Raw genomic sequence first — 14,317 nt, 5'->3', positions numbered from 1 at the left:
CATATCTATCAGCATCCTCGTTCCCCATTTGAGTGACTTAAAAGTTGTGTACGAAGTGAACCTGTCCCTGCAGCTTTCGCGAGCGAGGCAGGATAACATTTTTTTTGTGTTATCGCTATGTAAGTGTAACAATCAACAACCTTTAGCATGAAATCTTCCCCAACCACATCCTCGCGTATTTCATCCCAACCCGAAGCACCTGCAGAGGGAACACTAAAGAAATGTTACTTAAGTAAACAGCAGATTTCAGTAAATGTCAACAATTGGGGTGGCTGTGAAAAGGCAAACGATACCAGGAAGAACATTTCCTCCATCAAGTCAAATCAGTCGGGGTGGCCTTAATGTCAAATGACTGTGAACTGAAAATGTGTTTCCCCTGTGCTGACATGGGAGGTGGATGTGTAAACAAATCGTGGATCTTCAGCCCATATCTGCAGAGCTCAGTGTCTCTGTCCTGTCGAGTGAGTCCAAGGCTCGAGGTCTGCTCGGTCGTGGAGGCCCCTCTTGATTATACAAAGCATGTCAGAATTAGTGTTGGAAGCATGCTCACAACATTAATGTGTGCAAGAGGGATTGCAAGAGCATCATGCATGCAGACCCACCTTCCTGTTGAAATGCTCAGATCAACTTTCTGAATAAGGTGACTATTTTTGGTGCAAGTGATGAGATGAACTTGGGCATCTCATCAATAGTACAAACATAACTTTCAGCCTTTTCTCAAACGTTATCGTGTGCAGCATAATTTGGGATACACTTGTTTCATCTCTTTGTGCGTTGGCATCAACACGGGATATTTATGTGCATTTTAAAGTGAAACTGCTTTTTGTTTTTTTTAAATAAGCAGATAATTGTCACATTCCCCTGTTTCTATTAGGTTTAAAGGGATGTCCAATACATGTTAGTGTTAATGTTAATGTTAAAGGATATTTGTACCGCGCACTATCATCACCGGAGTGGCCGCCTGGCGCTCTGGCGGCTCTGAAAAGAAAGGGAGGGGGGGGTGAGTTACTGGGAATAAGCTGTAAAAGTGCAAGAGAGTAGTGATGTGCTGTTGGCAGCCTCAACCGGTTAAAACCATTGGCTGGGCTAGGGGTGCTTACGGGTCGGCAGCTGCCGTGTACTGTTGGGCGAGTCTATGTGTGGTTTGTTTTGTTGTTGCAGTGTAGTGAAGTTTGTGTGGATTGTTGCATTTATAGGCTTGTGGTTGTGTTTGGTTAGAGTTTGAGAGGAATATGCAGAGGGCTGAACATTTTTATTGGATTGGTTAGTTGTCATAGCTCAGCGCTCAGCTTCTATGTTTCCTCTCTAGGTGGGGCGTTGTTAGGAAGCAAAAACTTCCCTATTTCCTCTCCAGGTGGTGGGCTCGAGCATTTCCACACCTCCATCCAGATGCTGAAACTGTAATACATTTTCATTTAAATGGAACAGCAATGGCATAAAAAACTGGTGTCTCACTTGCATATCTATCCCCAAAACAGGGCTAACATTATAGATTCTGTTTTCAAAATGTCACAATGACGGGTTCATTTTTGGCCTGTCATTGCGAAATGCAGTTCTGGAGTCTATTTGGGTCTTGGAAGCGTGTCAAGGATTAGCGACAGAAGCGCATTCCAGATACAATGTATGCAATGGGCCTGGCCAGTGCATTTATTTGTATTGCAGCACAGCAACCCTGAAATATGCATTTCATCTTTGCAGGTAAGGTGAACATCCCATTTCTAAAATAATCACAAGAGAAAAAAAAGCACATCCTGTGTGCTTTTTTCAATTGTGTTCGTTTCTATGTCCTTGCCGTATCATTTCTCTTGCCAACAATAATGCTGAATTTTGGGATACTGATAAAGTATCCTAGTATTTCGCATTGCTAAAGAGCTGTCTTCGATCCAAGTTGATCCATCAAATACTCATATCTATATGAGAAGTTTGAATTAATGTTGAAAGATTCAAACCTTTCGGCGTTTCAGCTCCAGATGGTTTGAATCTTTTCAGCCGAGTTGAACCCCATTGTTTAGATAGACTCAAATCAACTTTGATCCAGTTGGATAAAAACGTACTTGCTTATGGTAACATGCCAAACAGCGTTATTAACCTTTGTGTGTTATGAACAAGTGTGTGCTCGCCATTTCTTTAACATATGTGTCTACCCTGATAAACTCTCACGGTAAGCATCTTCATGCTTTGGTATATATCTAGTAAGTGCATTATGATGACTGGTTTGTCATTAGATAATGAAGTTGCATGAGACATGAGAATGCAGTGTGTGTCTTTTTGTTATGAGAATAATTAAAGAAATGTGGAATAATGAATGTTGCCTACCGTCTGGGTCATCATACATTGAGCTGATCAATTCTATGTATTGTGTGTTTGAGTGTGTAGAATGATGTACTGTGGACATGTTGGGATGCACCTACAGCATCCCAGCCAGGCAAAGAGGTTCAGGTTGAAAAAAACCTATTGATATGGAGCATTGTGCAAGCAAAATGAGGTTTGCGGAGCAGAAGGTGCATGTATTGTTTTAGTTAGGTTTGACACCTATTAAATACCTACATATAGCAACACAGGAAGAGCAACAAGCCAGTGTGGTAACGTGACAGAAGTGTTGCCATATTGGATGTTAAGGCCAAGTGAACAATTAATATAATATGACACAGACCCTGATGTGGAGTTGTGGCTCTGTTTTAGCTCAGCTCCAAAAGAACTCCCCTTTCACAATCCCCAAGATAGAAGTCAAGGTCAGAGGCACCCAGAGTGCAAAGATAAATGTTAATTGTATGCCATTGCAGGGTCCCAACATGATGGAAACAGAATATTGACTGTGCAGAGATCGGGAATGGATGAGCCCTTTGAAGGAAAAATGCATGACAATAGGGAAGAAGGTTTCATGATGCCCATTGGCAAGGTGAAGATTTAGAGCACTACTGCCCTCATTCAAGAGCGGTCATCACATTTAAATTATAAGAATTTGTATTACCGAAAACAGTGAAATCCCTGAAATTCAGACTTAAGAGTGTCTTTAGCGGGCACGAGGGGCTGAACGAGATAAGGGGGTGTAGTGTCTGGAACATTCTGTGATTTTGGATAAGAGGAGCAGAGGTGATGCCAATACATGTAGTACAAGGTGGGTGTCCAGCTTGTGTTAGCCACAGCTTTTGGTTTAATGAGAAGGCATATTGTATTATCAAAGCAGAGTTGGCCTTGACAGTTTACTTTGATAGTGTCTTGATTGGAGTCATGCACATCACCTGACAGCATCAGTGTATTACTGTGTCAGTAAGTACAAACTACCAATCCTGCATCTGGATTCAATACTGACAATGTAGTGGGCCATGTGTTAGTGGAATGGGCTTTGATAAAGTGTGGCTAATCAGTCCAGGGACTATTGGAGGCATTACCATGTTCTATAAGTGATAGCCAATGAGGTTGGTGGGATATCATTGTTACCTACATGTTCATATTTTGCGGTTTATCACTATGTAACCTATAACCTATTGGGAATTGATGAGCTCCGTGTCAGTTCGAATCTACAGGACCGTCTGAGAGCTTTTATCATGTAATAAGCCTTGTTTTACCTTGCAGTGATTGTTTGACCTTTTGGATTAGTTTGACCATTTGTTTTTTGGGTTTCTTTTGTCTTTGCAGCAATTAATATAGTGTGTCTACATTCCACATTGTGCTACAGTTGCTATTTGACTTTTCAGCATGACACATTGAGAGCCAGAATTGAGTATCATGCATCTGAGTGACTGCCTTCTGATCTTTATGCATTGTTTCTGCCTTGTGCACTATGATAAAAGATGTGTCTGTAGAATTCGCTATCTGGATTGTGCATTGTGAAAAAGTGTATATCTCTTTAGGGTATCATGGAATATTGCCCGTATGGTAAAGTATGTCTACCTACTGCATTATGTATCATTTTATGTTTGGCTTGGCATGTATGATATGTAAACATGCTAATCAATACTATGTACCATGGGGCACAATGTGATTAACTTCCCTTCCTGATACAGTGTGTCTGATCCACAGTTGCCTGCCTTCTGCTTTATGTTACAATTGGCCTCATTATGAGTTTGGTGGAAATTACTTTGAAATGACTACTAAACGTGTTCACGATTTCTGCCACTCTGTCCTGTAAGGGGCTAGTAATGAGAGATGGATTCAAAGCTGCAGTTTCCTCAATATTTGCCATATTAATTTAATGTTCTGTGGGGTGAGATAAACGCCAACCTATTCCTATCCTAAGGAGAATGTTCCTACTTAGCACACTAAAACTAAAGAAAGATGACCATGTGTCCAAGCATATCTAACCCTCATGCTGTCATACACAATCAAAGTGCATAAGGTAAATGTAGCTCTTTACAGTTCAACAAACATGTACAAAAGTTCAAACGTAAATTACTCACACAAAGCAATCCCTGTGACCAGGGTGTGATTGCTTTCCCCTTAATCAATTCAGGAAGACTTTTGAAAGAGTTCTGTTTCCATTAAAGTCTTTTCAGTTCAAAGAACATGTATTTTCAATTCAATATGTCTTTCAAAAATGGGAAAGTAAATGTATATTTCACAAAACACTTGTTCAAAACCAAAGCAACCGTTTATTCAACAAAGTATTCTTCCCAAGATGTTGAGTGGTCATACAAACATCACAACTATCCTTTCTGGATAATGTTCTTGTCAGAACAACATACGAAAGGTCTCTTGTTATATCATAGTTTGTCAGGATGATTAAGTAAATAGTTTCTTTCACAACACGTTTTACCACATCCATGATTCTTCAAGTAAAGCATGTCTCTCACAGCTGGATTGATCGCCTGCCAGGAATGGGAGGAGACTTTAGGCTGTGCATTAGTGATGACTCTGCAGGATTCATCACAGCCCTGTGTATTTATAGTTGGATTTAGAGTGGGGAAACAATGATGCAAATCACCTTTCTAATTTGTAGCACAACGTGGGAATTTCACCATATTTACAGTGAGCGGTAATTCCACCACAGTACTTCTAATGCTGTTTGGAGGAAAAGTGGCAGTAATTCCAACATTGCTATTTTACCACTATTTAATCCCATCCACTGAATCAATAATGAAACCCACTTTGTGGTGCTGTGAACTATCAGCATGCCCTGAGTTGAATGATAACGTGTCCATATCGTGTGTATCATTATGTAGGTCAATTATGTCCTGTGGGATATGATCCATGGTGTTTTCCTCTATAATGGCGGTCTGTTCTGTGACACATTATCCAGTGCTTAAACATTTCATGTTACACTGTGCATCATCTTTTTGCCAAAGGTTTGTTTATACAATATGGATGTGTACTTCATTAAAGTTCACATTATTGTGTGCACCACATTATTTGGCATATCAGAATATGCGGCTTCCCAATGTGGAGTTTGTTTGGCATTATGTGGATGGTCTGGCATGGACTGTCTGAGAATCCGTAAGAGTGCTTAAAAGTGATCAATGCTAATCAACTGATTGTCCTGATTCTCCTTGACTTTTCCCTACAGCAAATTCACAGTGGACCACTCATTCCTATTCAATATACTCCAGAAGACAATGGGGCTGTGTAGCTTCACTAGCATCTGATGTTGTCCCGTCTGACTGTGTTTTCAAATGGAAATGGAAAGTTCCTATCCAAAAACACTGAGTAGCTCTGCAGTCATGGCTTTTCAATGCATGGATACTCCCAGTTGCTTCTCATATTTTTCAATTCACAAGCTGTGCTGAATAATATGATGACCACCTACCTTGTTTTATGGCTGAGTACACCCGTAAAACATCCAACAATGTATTGGCCTATAGGGAACTGTGGAGATTCCCCGGTATGCCCCTACACCCTGTGTCTCTTTTGTTTTTTATTTCCACATTTTCTCATAGTCCATCCCTGAAAACATCTAATTCCAACTGGTAAAGCCAAAAACCTTGATATTTTTTTGACAATAACCTTTCCTTCATCCCACAGATCCCTGTGCAGCTCAGATACATACTTCTTCAGCTTATCTTGCTTAAAAGGATTTTCATCATTCCTTGATATGGGGCAAAACAGAGACACAAGGATGCTTGATTTCCTTACTGTATGTGATCAATTTACTCAAGCACTAAAAACTTTTCACTGACGTCAGGTTACACACACAAACATTTTTCGAAAACCCTAAAGTTCTATTAGGAAAAGGACTCGATACCCACTAGGAACTTTAAACACAATTATTAAGCGACTGCGGTCAAATTGTAAATGATTATCCCACAATCCACTTTGCTCTCCTCCTCCCGCTCCTACCCTTCCTTTACAACTTGGCTGGCATCCAAAGTGACCTGTTGGCCGGAAATACCTTAGACAGTATAAATAAAGTAAGAATGGTCCTGCCTGCCATTATGCAATGTGACACGTATGTGTAATGTTATGCTGCCAATGTATGCAATGAGACACGTCATGCACATACATTCGAATTTTATTACCATGGGCAACATAATTTTCATGATTGTGTGAATTGGCTGGCACAATGTGGTGCTGCCCAACATTGTGCATTGTGGACTCTGATATGACATGTGACATCATTTAATCTGTTCACCCACTGGGCGACATGATGCACTGTGATTCCGGGCTCTATAGTATATTTTTGATTTTCTTAGCGTAATATAAACTATCCATGGACATGTACAACAATTCACTCTATCTTTGTAATATGTATCCTTGTACTGGCTCCTCGGTTTATCTTGTGTGGATTTCCTTTTGGTGTTATTGCATGTATGTGCGTGCATTGAATGAAATAACAGAATAACAGTGTGTGTCCATTATGTGTGCCATTGCACAGACTTCCCTATGCCTCACTGTACTTGTACACATGTGTCAATGCAAAATGTTCCTTATGTGTTATTATACAGTGCCACCCTGTGAATTTTTGTAAAGTCTACGTTATGTATCATTATTCAAAATGCCCCCGTCTGTCACTAAATTGTCCACTCATTGTGTCATCTGCCGTGAGTGCCACTATAGATCTGTCTTACATGCAACTGTGAAGCCCGGTATGTCTCATTGAACTGCATGTGTCTATCCCACTTGATATGATACAGCAGTACGTGTCAAACTACTGATCTGTGTACTCTCTGCCTAACTTTCAATAATGTCCTTCTTGTCCTCTTCTCCTGTATAACTGTACATTCTCTGTCAAATGTGTATGGACACAGTTCGTTGCTTCACAGTCTGTAACTGTAAAAGCTGTGTTTGCCTCAAATGCATAGTTACATTAACTGTCTGACTAAGCGCCTTCGTGTAATGTCTGTCTGTAAATCTTTCAATGACAGTCTGTCGGTTCTAGGTGTCATTGTTCAGTCTGCCCTCCCCATTTACAGTTATGCAGTGTCTTTCCTAGGCATCGTGGTCCAGCCTGTGCTTCTCACTTGCATTAATACAGTGTGAGCTGCTGTTTGCCCCAATGTTACATCTATGGCTGCCTCATTTGCCCTAACACAGTATCTGTTGCCCTACACTCTATTATTTATTCTCCGCTTGTCTCACTGGAAATGCTAGTGCTGCTGTTGTGTTTGACTTTGAATATTGTCTATCTTGGCCGAGGTGAAGCGTCTGTGTTGCTGTAGGAATCCTTGCATAGTCTGCCTCACATGCAATATTACAATATGTTCATCCTATCTGACATGGACAAACCTGTGTCTGCCCAACTTGCAATTATAGTATGCCTGTCTTGTATTTTACTGTACAATCTGTCTACCTCACGTGCATTGATAACGTATCTGCCATATGTCTTATTGTACAGTTACTATGTGCCTCACTATGTTTATGCAGTGAGTGTTGCATTATGCCTCATTGTTCAATATGCCTTCCCTAACCTGTACATCATACATTAGCACCTGAGCATTCTGAAAGTTGTGCACATCGCTGCCATCAAGTCTCCCTCTCCTCGCAGTCCCCCCACCTGTAGCAGGCCGGCCCTTCAAAACAAATCAACATACCTGCCAGATGTTTGGACTCCCAGACATATGTCTGCCGTCATTTTCCCAGTCACAGTGGAAAGAGAAAAGTGCCACTTCCTAGAACCTGTTCAGTCTTTCCATAGCAGGCGGTATGATGTGGCTTTTGTTTGTGAAGCATTTCTGCACCCCAAGCAAACATCTTACTCCCAAAAAAGCCCAGTTTGCTCTACAGATTTTGTGCCTGGGAGCTAATGGCAAGAATTACCTTGGTGGTGGACAGTGTCTGATGAGTATGGTAATGGCGCTGCTGCCCGTGGAAGTGGCCAATGAGTCACTTGTTTTGCTACATCAGACTGGTAGGCCATAGAGAGTCAGGTTTGAAGACAGTTGTTGTAATCATTGCCTAAATCTGGCAAATGCAGCTGCATAATATGTGTTAATAAAGTGTGTGTGTGCGCGCGTCTATGTGTGCGTGCGCGTTGCATTGTGAATCATTGATCATTTGTGGACAAATCAGCTTGCGTTCATAGCTACTTTGTTACCCTGCATATACATGAAGTCTATTTGCCTCATATGTAATGATAGACAATGTTTGGCCTATGCTCCTATGTGCCATAATGCAGTCTCTGGCTGCAACACTTCATTTACCATGGATAGTTTAAAACAAACTAGAAAAAAGATTCATTTCGAGGAACACTTCACTTGATTGCTCTATTTTCAATTTTAACATTCGGATTATATTGTATTAAAAATTTACTGTTTTGTAAAAAAAATAGTATTTCATAGAAACATAAGGAATAGTTTCGGCCAAATTGTTCGATAAAATGTGGTAGAATGGTAGATTTGACTGAATTTGGTCGCCACCATTAGTTCGAAGCTGAAGATACCGAACATGAAGAAGTGGGGTTGCGGGGGTGTCCCCCGCTCACCATGTTGGGTATTTTTGACTTTGGCGGTTGTGGGAGTGTCCCCCTCTTCCTCAGTATTGGAGGCAGGGGACCCAACAAAAAAAAAGAAGAAAAGTGGGCCCTGCAGCGTCAGATCCGACCAGCGTAAGATGGATGGATCTGACGCTGCAAGGTAAAGGAGAGGCGGCAGATAGAGTAAAGGTAAGCGGGGAGGTTTATGGGTGTACTGGCAGTTTGGTGGGACATGGGTTTAGTTTTTTGTACCGAGGTAAAAACTTACTTGCAGCGAAAATGACTACGGTCAATTACGCTGTGGTTTTGTACCACGGTCAGAAAAACCTAAATCCCTGAGGGATAACACTAGACTACTACACCAAAAGAGTCCATTGTTGACGCTCTTTTATAACTGTCATAAGACTGGTGGCCTACCTTTACAATTCAATTGGGCCCCCACACATCTCTAGCCGGCCTGCCGTGCACCCAGTGACACACCATAACATTCACAAACTTAATTCCATTAGAATTTACAATCAATGCATTATTTATCATTCATTCTGACACAAAAGTCATCACACATATGCTTGCATACACTCTCACTCACACACAAATGCACCCAACACCTCTATTGACATACACTGTGTGCACACAACATTTATATGTACATATACAATAACAAATGGAAACAGTGGCGCAATGTCCATTGAGCAAACCAGCCTTTATCACCCCTTGATCCCTGAAATTTTGGGCTAAGTTGACTTGACCTAGCTGAACTGTAAAGCCATGGGCCAAAGGAACAAATTGACTGGAATGTCAGCAATTCCGTTGATTTTTCCTTTCATTCAAAGGCAGAAGCCATTGGTTAATGCAGTGCAGTGGGTGACCAAGTGTACTTGGTATCAATTTTTAAATGCCATATTTCTCCAAACCTGGGTTGTGCACAGCACCTTATATGTGTACGTGCTGATAGATATTTTCTACAAGATTCTGACGGATTAAAATTAAGGTATTTTTTCCTGTGTTCAAATGTCTCCAAGCAGTGGAGTACCAAGCAGGAGAGGCGGGGGTGGCAAGGTGCCCCCCGTGGCTCTACCGTTCGCACATCAAAGAGGGCGCCCAACTGCAAAGGTGTCCTGCTGGCAGGACAATGTGTGCTGAGCAATTTCTGATCAGCATGCTCATTGTCCTGGCAGCAGGACACCTTACCCGTTCTGAATGGTATAGATGTACCGCTGCCAGGACAATGTCACAAGGAGCTCGGGGCAGCAGAGGGTCTCACGTTGCTCTGTATCAACAGAACATTACAATTTGAGTGATTAGGTACTGATGGGAGGGAGGTGTTTACTATTAACACAAACTTTTGTCCCTTTAGAAATGTGAATGGGAGGGAGTGAGCAGAAGTGAGAAGGGTGCATAATGTTGTAAGCCTTATGAAATAATGACTATGGCTTTAAAACTCAAAGGGGATTTGTTAGGCTCACATTAATCTACATGATGCTATTGTGACTTTGAATGCAGAATGGGGAGAATAAAACTAAAGCCATACTCCCATTGCTCAACATATTTCTATGACAATATATATAGTGTATGGTTAGTTTACTATGAAAGGCTAGTTTATTATGTAATGTGGTTTGCTTCCAAGGCATTGCTATAAATAATTATTTAAGCACATGAAAGGTAAAGCAAAACCTTCATAAATATCTATATCAACTAAACCTGGAAAGATGTGCGCGGTCGCTTAAATTGTCCACATCCCAGTTTCACCATTTAACCAAGTGTGTGATCCTGAGCAAATCATTTAATCAATTGTGCTGTATCTGCAGCTCTGCAAGTGACTCTGATTCACTTCAAAGCTTATGTTAATTTATCATGGTATTATAATGGAAAAACCTAATGACTATAGAGTTGCTCCACATATAACAAAAGTGCAATTTAGGCATTTTGCACCACAAAGTTATTTGTCACCTGGCTTATTTATGGCAACTTATTCTAAAGTCACTTCCATTGTGCCTCCAAATATCAAGGACTGATGATGTCCCTTGCAATGTATTTTTCTGTGAAGTCACTTCTGTTGGTGCAATCCATAAAATAATTAGGACGTTTGCATGTATTTTGCCTCCGAGGGCTTGGACAGAGCTCTAATAGATGAGTTTCCTGCATCTGGAATGAACCTGCAGTTTTATTTTTGTTGTGTTTTAAAATGCCATCTTCCACTAATGTTACCAAACAAGTAGATTGGGGCTTGGGTGGGCGGTCTGGGGGCACCAATGAGACCACGTGGAATTCCACACACTGCATTTCAATGCTCACCCTCTCTCCCAACCCCCCCAAACCACCACACTCTTACAATGCTTGATACTCCCCTGCTTAGTTTGGTAAGTGAAGCAGTTTTTGGTGGCATGTAACCTGAATCATGACACCCATTTACTAATTTGCACCAAACTGTCCTGAAAAAGTGTCTGCAAAACTCGAAACACTTTTTGCCAGTTTGATGAAGATTATTTAGGCAGCAGGGGGAAAAGTTAAACAGGGCTCCTAAAAGTGTGCTTTTAACACAAACTCCCATACGGTTCCTTCTGCGCACCTAGAACAAAAACTGCTTAACAAAAATTTGCCATGTTTGGAAGGTGTATAGCACTCAAATTAATGTCACAGGATTAGCAGAGTACGACAGTTTTGGGTCACAAGTTTTCTCAGCTTTCCACTTTCCACTCTACTTGGGGAGGGAGCACCTTCCAGAAACTTCATTTTGAAATTAGGATGGTAGTACTTTAGTAGCATCTGAAAAGTGGCAAGACTAATTTTAGAGGCGTGGCAGAGCTGTGGCTTGCCACAGAGAAAGCTTCATTTGGTATTGTTAGTGTGCCTTCATACCTGGGGTCGTAATTTGTGCTGTGAGCTCTGCTCACATTGTCCAAATGTGACACACGCCCTCACTAGGGTCAGCCCGCATCCCAGCCCCCCAACAAACATACACAAACACAATTAAAAATTATATATTTGAAAAAAAGTACCTCTGCTCTGTTTTCAAATGCCGGTCTAATGTTACACCGACCTAACCTCTTTGCACTCACGCACCTCCAGACAGAAACCAGCAAGCTGAATGAGCTTCCTAGTTCCTGTCTGTGTGTCGCATGAACACATAAGCCGGAAATCGATTCTCTGCACCGCAGCCCCTGGAAGTGCTGCTGCTAGCATGGAAGCACAGGAGCCAGGCCCTGCAAAACCCAGTTCAGCACCCTGGCTGCTGATTTTGAGTCAGGCCAGCCAGGATGAGGGACTGAGCAATGCAGGGCATCCTGGCCCTGAATGTGTTGCAGTGCAGCTGCCAGGCATCTCAGCATTATGTAATGAGACAGCGCAAGCCTTTCTGTACGCCCCAGCCGGGCTTGCGCTGTCCAATTACATAATTGATGATTGTGGCCCCTCTTCCCTCCCTCCAAAAGTTGGGCGGGACAAAAGGCAGGCCACAGGCGTTGGGGGGGGGGGCCCTCTGTCCCCCCCTATAATTACGCCCATGTCCATGCAGCTGCCTGTGTCTTGGGCATGGCACAGGCAATACCCCCTCAGGACTCAGCAAATGGTAGCATGAGCTAGGGCCAATTTGCAAGATTGTCTATTTCAAACGGTCGGTTGAGGGGAAGCCCCCACAAAGGAACAAACGTTCCTGCATAGTACTGTGAGCACATATAAGAGCTTAGAATATTCTGTTTGCACAAAATCACAATGCTGTTCTGTATTGACACATTCACTTTTCAAAGCTGATTGCTTGGTTCCCGTTTGTTTGTTACAACACACAAGCTCTGGATCTGATGTTTGTCTATCACAATTCTGCAGTGTAATGCATCCATACATTCCCAGCAATGACTCCCAGCTGCATGAGTTTAAATATACTGTTTGCTAAAGATCACACAACTGCATGGCATTGAACCCGTTCAGCCCCATGTGCTGATTCATCTTCTTACCCCACCATGGGGAATACACAATTGACCATGATCACATGTCTGTACTGTAATGACTCCTTTCATCTCCCAGTGACAACCGAGTTTCTTTATTCAGATTATCAAATAATAGTTCCCAATATGCATCGTACCACAGATCACAAATATATATTGTTATCAGGGTCTCTATCTGTCAGTACAGATGTTCTTTCCTTTCCTCTTCATGAATCACAAGAGTCAATAATTTGCACAGATCACAAGGTTGCACTACAATGACTCATAATCTCCAACTGCTATTTGCTTTTCAGTTCTCACCATTAGTGCAAGAACTTTGAATATACAATGTATCTAATATCACAAAGTGAAACGTACTACAGATAGGAATGACCCAGCCTCTCCAACATAATCTTATTTGAATGTCTCTCACAAAATGTTTTAAATGCACTGCCAAATGGTGCATTGTATTGCAAAAATCATTCACAAAATCGGAGGTGCACTGCCCCCTGTATAATTAAAATTATATTTTAAGTACATATGTATTACATTCAGAGATGTTATGAATCAGGATAGAATTATAATGTATGTTAACTTAAGCAGTATTATGTTCCATGCCCTCCTTGTGTCATGCATTCATAAAACAACATCAAAAGAAAGTTTTTGTTTGTTCTTTTTACTTTGAAAGAAATGATTTATATCTTTGGCTTTGGTAATTTTGACCCTTTTTCAAATATGAAAACTACGTGCAGAGTGAAGATATGACACACTATGTTAATTCCTGCCTTGCTTTGTTTGCTCTCTGAAGTTTCAACAGTAATTACATTTTATAAATAAAGATGCTTATTGTTAAAGTCAACCTATGTATGGAGATTTACTTCCTCAATTCAAACTCTGATTGTTGGGTCAAATTGAACTTGATCACCACTAGTTTAGATAGAACCTTCTCAAATGTGATTTGAAGATGTCCACAAATCTTGTGAGATTCAGGTATGTTTTTGGGTTAACACCGAATTTTCTTCTAGCCTGAAACTGCCTGAATCGCCTTTGCGGGCATACATAGTCAGAGATGTTTTTGAGTAGTAAAGACAGGTTTGGGTTGATTGTTGTAAGAAAAAAAAGAAAAAAACATACACTAAATACCTTAAAAGGCATTAGGAAGGGAGTACATAGGGAAAATGAGGATTATGTATGAAGATGGCTGGAGGGGATTTAGCAAGAAGGTATTGCATTTTGTGCATCTGTGAATGTCATCCAAGTAGGGTTGCACAATGAACACTGCAATAAGATATCTCAGTAGTATAATGCCTCTACTGCTGAGATCTGAAGGTCGAAGGTTGAATCTGGGTGAGAAGAATTTAGTTTTTAATCCTCCAGAAGTTGAGCAAAATAGTGAATCTGAAGTGGGAAAATGTAAGATTGCATCAGATCAGTTAGTTGTCCGGCTTGTCTGGGGTCCTCATTACGAGTATGGAGGCAGCCATGCCCTTACTAAGGGCATGGCTGCCTCCATACCGGGTTCCAGTACCGGGTTCCTCCAATGAGGACTTAC

This window comes from Ambystoma mexicanum, chromosome 8 (genome assembly GCF_040938575.1).
Source record: "Ambystoma mexicanum isolate Mex_15411 chromosome 8, UKY_AmexF1_1, whole genome shotgun sequence".
In the NCBI taxonomy this organism is placed as follows: Eukaryota; Metazoa; Chordata; class Amphibia; order Caudata; family Ambystomatidae; genus Ambystoma; species Ambystoma mexicanum.
This window is presented reverse-complemented; position numbering follows the sequence as displayed.